The sequence below is a fragment of the Brachyistius frenatus genome, unplaced genomic scaffold (genome assembly GCF_029030835.1).
Source record: "Brachyistius frenatus isolate BFR_SWC_R1_liver_20210118 unplaced genomic scaffold, ASM2903083v1 Contig_32, whole genome shotgun sequence".
Lineage (NCBI taxonomy): Eukaryota > Metazoa > Chordata > Actinopteri > Embiotocidae > Brachyistius > Brachyistius frenatus.
Genome location: NW_027210631.1, coordinates 870,001 through 882,500, shown reverse-complemented (window position 1 = coordinate 882,500; position 12,500 = coordinate 870,001). Strand labels below are relative to the sequence as shown.

Sequence of the window (12,500 nt, the reverse complement as noted above, 5' to 3'; positions counted from 1 at the left end):
AGGCTTTATCGTTCTCAAAAACTCCTGAAAGTTGGTGCACCCGTCTCTCTCGGAGAAAAATGTCGTATTTTAGAGGAGTCGCGAGTGGGCGTGGCCAAATGGCTCGCCAGCGCCCCCTAATCAGATGCCTCGGCGGCACGCAATTCGGCGGACACCTGTATCACGCCGAGACATACAAAAAAAACCAAACAGGAAGTCCGCCATTTTGAATTTAGTCGGCATTTTTGGCGATTCACACATGTTGTACTTTAACAAACTCCTCCTACAAATTTTGTCAGTCCGACTTGAAATTGATTCTGTGCACTCTTGACATGTTTGGAATTAAAAGTGATCATAAGAATTTGTTTTCGTCGATCGGTGTGCCCGTGGCGTGGCGGCCAAAAAGTGACCCAAAAATGAGTTTTGGGTGGCTTTTTGCTACAGTATGGCTTTTTTTTTCATAATTTGGACAACATGCTACAGTATGATTTTATTTGAAAGTGATGACAAAGGGTGGGATTGAACCCCTAACCTTCTTGCTGGGAGGCAACAGTGCTAAGCACTGCAACACCTATCTTCCCAGGAGATAGTGTGCATTATGACAAATCTTTGGCTCGCTGCAACTTATAACTCCACCATCTACAAATATCTACATACCAAACCAAAGGTCAACAATAATACAAAACAAAATCCTAATATAAAACTCAAACAAAAGTCAATAACAAAAAATAAAGGGTGTGTGTTCCTGGATTTCTGTCCGAACTACCACAAACTTTATCCTCCAAAATCCCATTAATACATTTAAATGCTATAGTATGACTCTTAAAAATTTTTTTTTTTTTTATCATATTTCGGACGACATGCGGTATGACACGGTGGTTAGAGCAGTTGCCTCACAGTGAGAAGTAACCGGTATGCATGTCAGCAGAAAAAGGTCCATACTGGATTCATACTGGATGTCGTCCAAAATATTCCAAAAAAGTTATACTATAGCCTGTCGTCCAAAAAGTGAAAAACACTTTTACTTTAAATTTTTAGGACTTTCTTTTTGTCCCCGTAAAGGAGGCAGGTTCCCAAAACAAACAAAAGTATGGCCCCACAACATGACACGCATACACACACGTTTACGCAGCTGCCTTTGTTCGGACTTATATTCGTTATGAACAATTCGCACTTACCCCGAACCTGAACCAGGACCTCAGAAATGACGTTTGCCTGATTAAGATCAGGGTTTAGTCCCCATTAGGACTATTGGACCCAATATGGCAGGTGTTCATACCGGAGAAGGTCCCAATGAGGTAACAAAAACACATACATGTGTGTGTGTGTGTGTGTGTGTGTGTGTGTGTGTGTGTGTATTGATTTTCAGAAACATCAATCCAGCAATTTCTCTTTTCTGTCTTTGTCTTGTTTTCATTTTCTCGCTCCGTCCCTTCTCTTCTCTTCTTCTCTCTTCCTTTCTTTCCTCTTCTCGTCCACTCCTCTCACCTCAGGTCCAAAAAAAAAAAAAAGGTGAGAGAATGCGGAAGAAATCGAGAAAAGGAAATAATGAGTGTTTTTGAGGACGGAGAGCAGGAACGAGGGAAGAAAGAGTGTGAGAAATATGAGCGAGAGACGTAGATAGAGATGGAAAGAAACCGAGAGAGGGAGCGCAGTCTTTGATCTCTCTCCTGGTGGGAGCTCGTCTTGGCATGCAGCCAGAAAACCCCACAGCACGCACGCACAAACACACACACACACACACACACACACACACACACACACACACACACACACACACACACACACACACACACACACACACACACACACACACACACACACACACACAGACCAAGCCGACACACACACATATTTAGGGCTCCAGGGCTTTGTTGATTATTTCTGCTGGGAGGATCAAAGACGCTGAGCACCCGCCACCCCCTCCCTTCTCCCCCCCTGCCCCTTGTCCATCCATCCATCCCTCCCTCCCTCACCTTTCTGTCTGTTCACCAAGTCCATCTGTCCATCCATTCATCAGGCAGCTCATCCATTCTTCTGTCAGGTGGGAGGATGTGTGTCCAGTGCCACCAATTAAAACAGGAAACACTTTCATTTCCTCACAGAATATTTTAATGTGATGGATGGTCTCCTGGTTTTAAATCCACGCAGGCTTCAGCGAGCTGGTTTCTCAGTAGTCAGGATGGCCGAGTGTTTTGAGGCACCAGACTTAAGGAGGACTTCTCGTCCCCAGGTGTGGGTTTAAGTCCTGCCCCTGTTTTGTCTTCAGATTTCGTTGATGTTATTGATTAAACTTCATCTGCAAAAACTCCTCACTAGCAGTCAGTTGTTGCCAGTTTAAATTCATGCTTAACAGATGAGGACGAGTTTGGTGTAAAACTATTCTCAGCTGTCAGAATGTCAGGATGGCCGAGTGGTCTAAGGCGCCAGACTCAAGGGGTGACTCCTTCCTCACCGAAGGGACTTCTGGTCTCCAGATGGAGGCGTGTGTTCAAATCCCACTCCTGACAAATTGGATATCTTAAAATCTTATTTTTTAAAGGTCATTTAATATTAAGGTAATATAATACATGTGGAGAAGTGGTTTTTAAATTGTACATAGTATTTTATGTTTTGATAATTTTAGTAGCCCGGCTAGCTCAGTCGGTAGAGCATGAGACTCTTAATCTCAGGGTCGTGGGTTCGAGCCCCACGTTGGGCGCAGGATAATTTTGGGAAGTGTTGAACATATGGACACATTTCAGCTCATCCAGAATCAAACATTGACATTTCTTGCCATTTTAAAACCTGACAGTATTCATGCTTAACGGATGACGACGAGTTTGGTGTAGAAGGTTTGTCAGTTGTCAGGATGGCAGAGCGGTCTAAGGCGCCAGACTCAAGGGTTGACTCCTTCCTCAGAGAGCATCTCAGGGTAGTGGCTGCGAGTCCCGAGTTGGGTGCAATAACTTTGAAACAAGTTTTGGAAGTGTAAGAACACATAATTTAACTGACGAGCAAAGTTCAACATCCTGAATCAAACACTGGTATTTAGGTCACTTTAAAACCTGACATACTATAAACAGGTAGCGTCCAACTTGTCAAAACTGCAACATTTTGCGGTAACTGCATTCATTTGTGCATCCATGTTGACTTATTGTCTGAAGAGCACTTTCTCCTGTAAATGCTACTGTAGCCTGTTAATTATTGTCAGTTCATAAAGACACGCCCAGCAGACCAGCTGTGTGACTGTAAAAACTTTTCTATTTTGATAAGACATTATTTTCCTGTTGTGTAACTTGGCTTGCTCAGTCGGTAGAGCGTGAGACCTTTAATCTGACAGATATAGACCATCAGGACTGAAAATGAGTGTTCAGCTTGGAAAATGTATAATTTTATTCCATGTAGAGTATCCTATTTGATGGCAGCCAATGCCAACAAAGACCATTGTGTTCGGGCTTCCACGGTGTGTTCTGTGGTGTTGACCGATGGGAGTTCAAAGCACTCCTCCTCACACAATTTAAAAATGGGCTAAAGGTTGACAACTCATTCAGTCCTCTTGGTGTGACCTTCAATGGTCCACAGTAGTTTTACATTATGTCTCTGCTGTGCAAAGGCATTATGTTGTCGAGTTGTCGATCCATCCGACCGCAGTCCCATTCTCATAACGTAATCTCTCATGAATACCTTGAGGGAATTTCTTCAAATTGTGTACAAATGTTCACTTCAAGTCAAAGATTAAATTTATTAGATTGTGGGTTCAGGCGGAGATTTTTGACCCAAAGTTGGGGAGGGTCAGTAACTCAGATATAACAACATTCATCTTCCTAAACTCTCAGGAGTAAAACTGAATACAATACTGCTGTTTGATGTCAGCTTGAAACCCAGAGACACCTTTGACTGAAGAATTGTTCTTGTTACACACTGTAAAGCTTCTATCAGTGACATTGAACAGTTTGTGCTTCATCATACCCAATCTGCCATAGTTTGCTGTAACTGACACGCAAATGCAAAGTAGAGAGACTCTCGGTGTGACCAAAGACATCAGGCAGCCTGTGTCATTCACACCGTGTTTTGAGCACATGCACCTTGTGATGTCCACACTGACTTTCAAGAGCTTGTTTTCCTCTTGTCAGGATGGCTGTGAGGTCTAAGCCACCACTCTCAAGCATTAACTCCTTCCTCACCAAAGGGACTTCTGGTCTCCAAAGGGAGGCATGGGTTCAAAACCTTCTCCTGACATTACTGTCTCTGAGACCAAACATGACTTCCCTGTTGTTTCTGTGTAAAACAGGCCTTCCCTCTGTACATGTAGCTTTTACAATCAAAAAAACAACAGAAACCAGAAGATACGCTGTACTCAAGGTTAGTTTAGGTAGTTACTTTATTAATCCCCGAGGGGACATTTTTTCGCTACAGCAGCATACAGAGGCAATAAGATAATAATAGGATAATAGAAAAGCAATAAAATAGCAGTAAATAGCAGTAAAAAAATATAAAATATAAAATGCACAGTATATACAGTACAGTATATATCTATATATATTATATACAAACAACCAAGAAACACAGTCAACAGTGTTATTGTTATGTGATAGATTTTGCCAGAGGTGAGTTATTGTACAGTTTTATTGCAGTGGGCAGGAATGATCTCCTGTATCTGTCCTTGTGACAGCGGAGCTGAAGGAGTCTTTTGGAGAACATCCTCCTCTGTCCCTGCAGCAGGTGGAGAGGGTGGTCAGGATTATCCAATATGGATAATAGTTTGTTCAGCGTCCTCCTCTCCACCACCTTTTCCAGACTATCTAGTTTGTATGATGATGGAGCCGGCCTTCTTAACCAGTTTGTTAAGTCTGTTGGTGTCTCCGGCTCCAATGCTGCTCCCCCAGCAGACCCCAGCGAAGTACAAAGCACTGGTCACAACAGACTGGTAAAACATCTCCAACATCTTGCTGCACACATTGAAGGATCGGAGTTTCCTCAAGAAAAAGAGTCGACTCATTCCCTTCTTGTAGACGGCGTTGATGTTGGTCTTCTGTTGTCGATGGAGACACCCAGGTACTTGTACTCCTCCACCATGTCCACCTCCTCTCCCAGAACTCTCAGCGGACACTCAAGTGTCACATATTATCATTGTCCTATCTGTAACCTCCGAAGGGCACCACTGAGAAAACGTATTCAGAGGCAGAGTTTGACGGCTCACCAGTCTCACTGTCATTACGTATTGAGACACCATCCACATGAGCAGATAATCACACGGGCAAAGGTTGCGTGCATGGAGGAGATATTAAGCAGTAAAAGTACATCAGGTTCAGAGTGTCGTCTTGAGCTTGTTAATTTCTCTGCAAAGCTGTTTCTTTATCAGCTCATGTTGTGGTATGTTCGTCTAACTGAGGACGAATGAATGGACTTTAATACTGTAAGTGATACGAGGGGATGGTTAGAGGCTATCTAACAAGACTTCTGTGTGCTGTCCGTCTAATCCTGTTTGTCCTGTGTGTGTGTGTGTGTGTGTGTGTGTGTGTGTGTGTGTGTGTGTGTGTGTGTGTGTGTGTGTGTGTGTGTGTGTGTGTGTGTGTGTGTGTGTGTGTGTGTGTGTGTGTGTGTGTGTGTGTGTGTGTGTGTGTGTGTGTGTGTGTGTATGTACATAGGAAGAGGAATTTGTAGTTGTGTATGGGGCACAGAGTGACGTCAACAGCTGCTATCAGCAAGGTCAGGGCCGTGTGTGTGTGTGTGTGTGTGTGTGTGTGTGTGTGAGAGACAGTCTGGAGACACTGTGACATCTTCAGCTGTTGCTTAAGTTGTAAAGGAGTCGTTATCGCTCAGTTCCTTCTTTCTGTCTTTCCTTCTTTTTTTCTTTCTTTCTTTCTCCCATTATCCTCCATCATCATCATCATCTTCCCCGAATTGTCATTTTCTTTCTCTAATGACAAAGTAATTTTTTTAAAGGTCATTTCATATTAAGTTAAAATAATACATTTGGGCGCAGGACTTTTTGGGAAGTGTTGAACATAGGGACTCATTTCAGCTCATCCTGAATCAAACATTGACATTTGTTGACAGTTTAAAACCTGACAGTATTCATGCTTAACAGATGAGGACGAGTTTGGTGTAGAACATTTCTCACTTATCAGGATGGCCGAGCGGTCTAAGGCGCCAGACTCAAGGGTTGACTCCTTCCTCACCAAAGGGACTTCTGGTCTCCAAATGGAGGCGTGGGTTCAAATCCCACTCCTGACTAATTTAATGTGTCAGCAGGTCCTATGTGAAGTGTTCTTGACCAATTTTCATTGGAAGATCACTGATTTCCGCAATATTTCTGTCCATTCTTCCTTTCTTCATGTTCTGCAATTGTTTTATTTTATGCCTCTGCACTGGTGACCTTCGTGTCCGGACGGATTATGTTTTTGAGTCTTTGATCTGTTCCTCCCTTGTCCCATTTTCGTGAAAGCGATAGCTGAAGAACAGAAAAATCTTGAAATTTGGCCCAAATGTTCACTTGGACTCGTTATACATAGTACACAATTTTCATTCTCTTTCTCTAATTCTAGAAATGATCCATGTTCCTAAAACTTTCTTCTTGTTCCTTCTGTCCTGTGATCCTGCGGTCATCACCCAAATCATCTGCTTATGAATTCTCACTCTGTCTCTCTTCCTCTATTTGAGCTGTGGAGCCTGAAGGTCTAACCCCAAGTTGAACCCCCATAACCATGTGCGTGTGCGTGTGCGCGCGTGTGTGTGTGTGTGTGTGTGTGTGTGTGTGTGTGTGTGTGTGTGTGTGTGTGTGTGTGTGTGTGTGTGTGTGTGTGTGTGTGTGTGTGTGTGTGTGTGTGTGTGTGTGTCAGGGATGAGAACTCTCACCTCTGACCTTCAGTGCATACCTGTGTGTGAATTTACAGCCCAACTCCTATCGATCTATCTCTCTCTCTCTCTCTATTCTCTGTTTTTTTTTCTTCTGTCTAAGGCCTCAGCACCTAAAGCCGGATGTAAGGGTCATTAAAAGTGAAGCTGTGTGTGTGTGAGTGCATTCATTTCTTACTGAAAAAGAGGGCATTGGCCCTTCCTCCCCTGTCTAAAGAGGAAATACCAAATTACTGAGGGCCTCTCTCTCTCCCTCTCTCTCTCTCTCTCTCTCTCTCTCTCTCTCTCTCTCTATCATCAGTGTTTCATGTGTTTTTTTTGACAGTTTTGCAGAAAAAGGAAAAAGTGAATTCTTTTTGCAATATTAAAAATATACATGCAGTGGTCAAATAAAGGGGCTGAGCTCTACTTGGAACCAGTCTCTATCTCAAAAATCAATCTTGATTTCAAACACAACCTCCATGGTCTTTACTATATGTCAAGGTTCGGGTCAAAACAGAATAACAACACTGGCTGGTGTGGAATTCATTGAAGCTTCACAACTTAGATAGAAAACCGTTTTTTAAATGGAAAATCAGCATTTTGTGTTTCTCAACAGACAATAACTGACCCTGTCAACCTGTCAAACCTGATTATCTTTCAGTTGTAATAGTCTATACTACAATCTTGTGATCTGAACAGGGTTAGTTTTGCCCTGACACTACACCTGTTGGCTCAATTTAATATGGACTTATTGTACAGCCTGGCTAGCTCAGTCGGTAGAGCATGAGACTCTTAATCTCAGGGTTGTGGGTTTGAGCCCCATGTTGGGCGCAGGGTTGTTTTGGTGATAGGAGATTGAGGGTCAACAGTGGAGATGCAATGAAGTTTCAGTTGATGCAACAAGTAGGGCTTACCTTACCCATGTATCTTAGAAATGTTTATGTCGATTTTAAACAACATCTCCCTCATCATCTCATACCTCATTGGTATGCAACATTTTAGTGTGAAGTGTTATGACTGGCTCATTCAGGCCATAACAAAGGATGGGAGGTCCACACAGAAAACTGGATTTAGTTAAAGGTTTAACGCACAAAACTGTGCAAAACAGAAGAAACCACAAATCAACCAAATGCAAAAGGCCGCCAGGAGCCTGGCTATCCATGGAGAGAGAGCACCCCATGTGGAAGCCCAGCTTTATTCTCTTCCTCTCTGGTGCACCTGATGACCAATCAAGGGCAGGCGGAGCCCCACAACCACACTGGAAACCATGTCAGCAAGGCAAAGGGACAGGGCACCCATTGCAAGTGGGTGGAGACATCACCTACAAGAGAAAACACAGAGCAAAACAGGAAGGAAGAGCTGGTGGCCAGGGCCATCACAGAAGCAAAATGAATAATCCTTGAAGCAACAGAGAAAACTGACCAGAGGTGAATGAAAGCTGTTTCAAAATGTGATGTTATGCATGTTTTGCCCTACAGGAGAACCCTGACTGTATAAACATTAACCCAAGGGTTGCAAGGGTTGTTATATACATGAGTATGGCCATAATTTATAGTATAAATAAATGTGAAGAATGTATATATGTGATAATTGTCCAGATAACTTCTTACTTACTGGTCTGAAGGTGAAAGTGTTTATAGTTGTTTCAAACAGCTGCACTGGAAGCAGGAGTGAATAGCAGATATAGATGAGGGGGAGATGTCAGTGTTAAATATGTGGACAATTAAGGACATTCTCAGACTGGAAGGTGTTCGTAGTGTTTCACTTAACTGCAGACATACAGATTACCAGATATAGCTGCATTGACTGCTCAGACCTCGATCTCTGCACAGACTTGGAGGAAATGTTGGTTTGCCCCGCATTGCTGACATCAGACAGGTGAAGGGAGGGGATTCAAAAAGCTTTTTGACCTGACATGCAGCTCTGATGAAGTATAGATTTTTTTTCTAAGTCTCTGAATTCGACTTCCAAAAGATATTTGCCTCATTTGGTCTTTTGATGATGGTGGTAGAGAGCGCTGTGTAACACATTACTCCAAGATCTCCCATGTGTTTTCAGGTGGGATTAAATCTGTGAAGGCCACAGCATCCGATTCACAGCATACATTTTTCTTTATTCACCTGGCTGTTAACTTGTTCAAACATCTGATGCTTCTTGCTTTTTGGGTTTTCTAAGTTAGAATGATCAAAGGGGGAAAAAAAATCAGCATGGGGTTTTTCTATTAATATTACACTGTACTGTACAGATAGCAACTTCTATCATCATATCTGGAATAATTGTAGTTTAGCCAAGATAGTAAATACATTATGAGGACAGTTTTTACAATAGATGTGTCATCCAGCTCTGAATGACCAAGAGGACCAGCAGAGAGGCACATCACACACCACTAAATTTAGATTCTGACAATAGTAGAAAAAAAAGGAACCAAGTAAAAATGATACAAAAAAAAGAAGAGAAAAAACGACTGAAAGCAGGAGAGGCAGAGAAAAGAAGACAGCAAGCCGATAAGGGGGGGAAAAAAGAAAAGCTGTTTGTGTGTGTGTGGTGGAGGTGTGCCAGGGTGCCTGCCAGCCAGCCAGGCTGAGCTGGAGGGCCCCTGCTGGGGGTGGAGGGTTCAGGCCAGCCCCCTGCCTCCACTGGCCTACTGGAGCATGCTGGGAAAGAGAGAGAGGGGAGAGGGGACTGGGAGGGAGAGGGGCAGGGGTGACCTGGGGAGAGAGAGAATGTAAGAGAGAGACCCCATGAGAGAACAGGAAGAGAGGAAGGGATAGAGGGGGAAGACAGACAGCCATGGGCGAGAGAGGAGGAGGAGGAGGAGGAGGAGATGTTGATGCAGAGAGAGAGGTGGAGAAGGTAAACCCAGAGCAGGAATGTGAGAGGAATGCAGAGAATGGAGGAGTTTTCCTCTGGCTGGAGAGAGAAAAGTAGAGGAGGAGGTGGGAGGGTGGAGGATCCTGGAGACAGGAGGCACTGCAAAACACTCCTCTAATTTATTCCCTCCCTCCTCTCCTTCCCTTTCACTCCTCCTCTGCAGGCGCTCCACAGATCCAGATGTGCTAAGTGACTTTTTCACCAGGCACTCAGATCTGTTGCAGATATTGATATGACTGATCTTTTTATTTTTCTCTTCGACTCTCCAGTCCTTCCCTTACATCATAAATCCACAGAAAAGTGAAACCCAGCCAGAAGATGAAGCCAGGTTTTTTTTTTTTACTGAATGCTATATTTATGCTTGCTTGTGCTTACATCCACAGTGTTGACTTTGCCAGTTATCCACACCAAATCTATCAGTCTTTAAGGCTTTAATTTAGCAGCACTGATCAAAAAACAGGAAAACTGCAGGTGTTATTTTTTATGTTTTTTTTTTTTTAATGAAGACCAATGTGTGAAACTGAATCCCTTTATAAAACTGAAAAACTGTACAGTTCCTTAAAATGAAGCTGTAGTGTGAATGAGGTTAAGCTTTGAGTAAATATCTGACTACTGTGTGTGTGTGTGTGTGTGTGTGTGTGTGTGTGTGTGTGTGTGTGTGTGTGTGTGTGTGTGTGTGTGTGTGTGTGTGTGTGTGTGTGTGTGTGTGTGTGTGTGTGTGTGTGTGTGTGTGAGTCATAGACTGGATATAAAAATCAATAGCTTCTGGGTTTGAAAAGTGTCTTAAACTGCAATACCACCAAGGGCCACTTGGCTCTAAAAAGGCTCCATAGACTCCCATTCAACTTCTCTCATGAAATACAAAGTCCATACATTTTTTTCCACAAAGCATTTTGGTGTCATTCAATAAAGTCACTCGTTCCTATTAGTTTTCTGGCAATCCATCTGAAAATAATTCCGTCATTAATTAGATATTAGGCCTCAAAAAGCGGTATGTTTGGAGGTGTGTTTGTTTGATTGACAGGCCTGTCCTCAGGTTCCCAATTCAGTTCGAGTCAGATCAACCACTTGCTGCTCTCCAGCTCGTCCAAATATGGTCACTTCTGGCTCCTAAATATCCAGATGACAACGGCTGAAAACCGAACTTAATACTTCAGAACTGCAGTTCCCAAACCAACGGGTGACGTCACTGTTGGTTGTTAGCTCATAATTTGCCAAAATTTAACAATTTAACAATTAATAGTTTATATACAAACCATGGTAGAAAAACCTGTTGTCATGTAATCGCCATTTTTCAGGCTCATTCTGAGGTAAAACCTTCACTACTGAAATAAATGTATCACATTTTCTGTCCAAAGGCAGCAGATGTTATCTATAATGTAATAAAATGAAGCATGTGGATGTTTCTCTGAGCCTTTCTTTCACTCTTTGTACCTCTTCATATCTGTATTTCCCTCTTGTTCCTCTCTGTTCATGCTTGGCATCACTGTGTAGCAGAATTTGCTGAAGCCTCTGAACACAGCAGGAATTCTCTGTTTCTTCCTCTTCCTCGCTCTCTGGGGGATCGCGGAGACACTTTCCTATTTGTCCTGTTTTATGTGTGTATGTAGCCATTTGTTTCATGTGTGTGTGTGTGTGTGTGTGTGTGTGTGTGTGTGTGTGTGTGTGTGTGTGTGTGTGTGTGTGTGTGTGTGTGTGTGCATTGCTTGTGCTTGTGTTACATGTGCAGTAATGTCAAAAACAGCAGCCCACATCTTTTACCTCCTTCAGCTCCTTCTGATCAGGAGAAAAGAAAAGACGATGGATGGAGGCAAGACAGGGAGGGAAAAGGAGGAGGAGGAGGGAAGAGGCGGGAGGAAGACCAAGCTGAAAGGAGCCCAGAGACAAAAGGAAGGAGATGTATGCACCAGAGAGGGGAGAAGAGATAGTAAGGAGAGATGGTAGGACTGGAGGGAGAGGTGAGGGGGAGGTGAAAAGTGTCACATACACATGTATGAGGGGGGAGGGGGAGCGGAGGTCACGGAGGGGGGGGGGGATAGAGTAGCTCTGTATGTGGTGACAGGACAGTGTTACCACAAAAATCAATAGGTCTGTCTGCACTGAGTGTGTGTGTGTGTGTGTGTGTGTGTGTGTGTGTGTGTGTGTGTGTGTGTGTGTGTGTGTGTGTGTGCGCGCGCGTGCGTGCGTGCGTGCGCGGCCATTGAGTCTTAGCTTTAATTGAAGTCCTGTGTCAGCTCCATAGTAACCCAGACTAAGGGATGTTCGGTAGAGGTAGTAACAAACTTTCATCCCTCTAACACTCCTGAACTCTTTGTTTTCTTTCTGTCTGACTATTTTTCCCCTCCATTATGTCTGGTTTTTCAGTAAGAGGAAAGAAAAGAGAGAATGAAGATGTTCTTAAAACACACAACATCTATCAAAACCCTCGTGCATGCGGTAGAAATGTACTTGTGGTAGTCTCTACTTGTGGTTTCCGGTGTCACCCAGCCAATCAGAACTGATATTAATGAACAGAATTAGTCTATTGCTGCTTTTAAACAAACATTTACGAGGGTGGATCAAGAAGTTCAGACACTGCTTCTGTTGCATATGAACAGAGCACAGCACCTTTAGGTCATTTTTTTTTTTCCAATTCAAATTAAGGAACCGCTTTGTTTGAGATATGTTGTGTGTTTCTTTGTAATTTACTAGAGGATGTGTACATGCAGAGGTAGGGAGCAAGTTTAAAATTCACGAAAGTCAGTGTTTGTTCTAAAGTAGAAAAAAAAAATCTGCTTTAGTACAGAAATACATTGAAAAAACATTGGGAAATAAAGTCTGATTTTGCT

General features: G+C 43.1%; 1 protein-coding gene and 4 non-coding genes across 5 annotated transcripts in view; all 5 read left to right on the top strand.

Moving 5' to 3' along the window:
* wnt5b (wingless-type MMTV integration site family, member 5b) overlaps positions 1–12,500 on the top strand; it is an 89,062-nt gene that overhangs the window by 20,335 nt on the left and 56,227 nt on the right. The gene's annotated exons all lie outside the window — the stretch shown is intronic.
* On the top strand, positions 2,379–2,489 carry trnal-caa (transfer RNA leucine (anticodon CAA)). The gene is made up of 2 exons: positions 2,379–2,416; positions 2,444–2,489. It is a non-coding gene; the product is annotated as a tRNA-Leu (tRNA).
* On the top strand, positions 2,608–2,680 carry trnak-cuu (transfer RNA lysine (anticodon CUU)). Its single transcript has one exon. It is a non-coding gene; the product is annotated as a tRNA-Lys (tRNA).
* Positions 6,088–6,198, top strand: trnal-caa (transfer RNA leucine (anticodon CAA)). The gene is made up of 2 exons: positions 6,088–6,125; positions 6,153–6,198. It is a non-coding gene; the product is annotated as a tRNA-Leu (tRNA).
* Positions 7,560–7,632, top strand: trnak-cuu (transfer RNA lysine (anticodon CUU)). Its single transcript has one exon. It is a non-coding gene; the product is annotated as a tRNA-Lys (tRNA).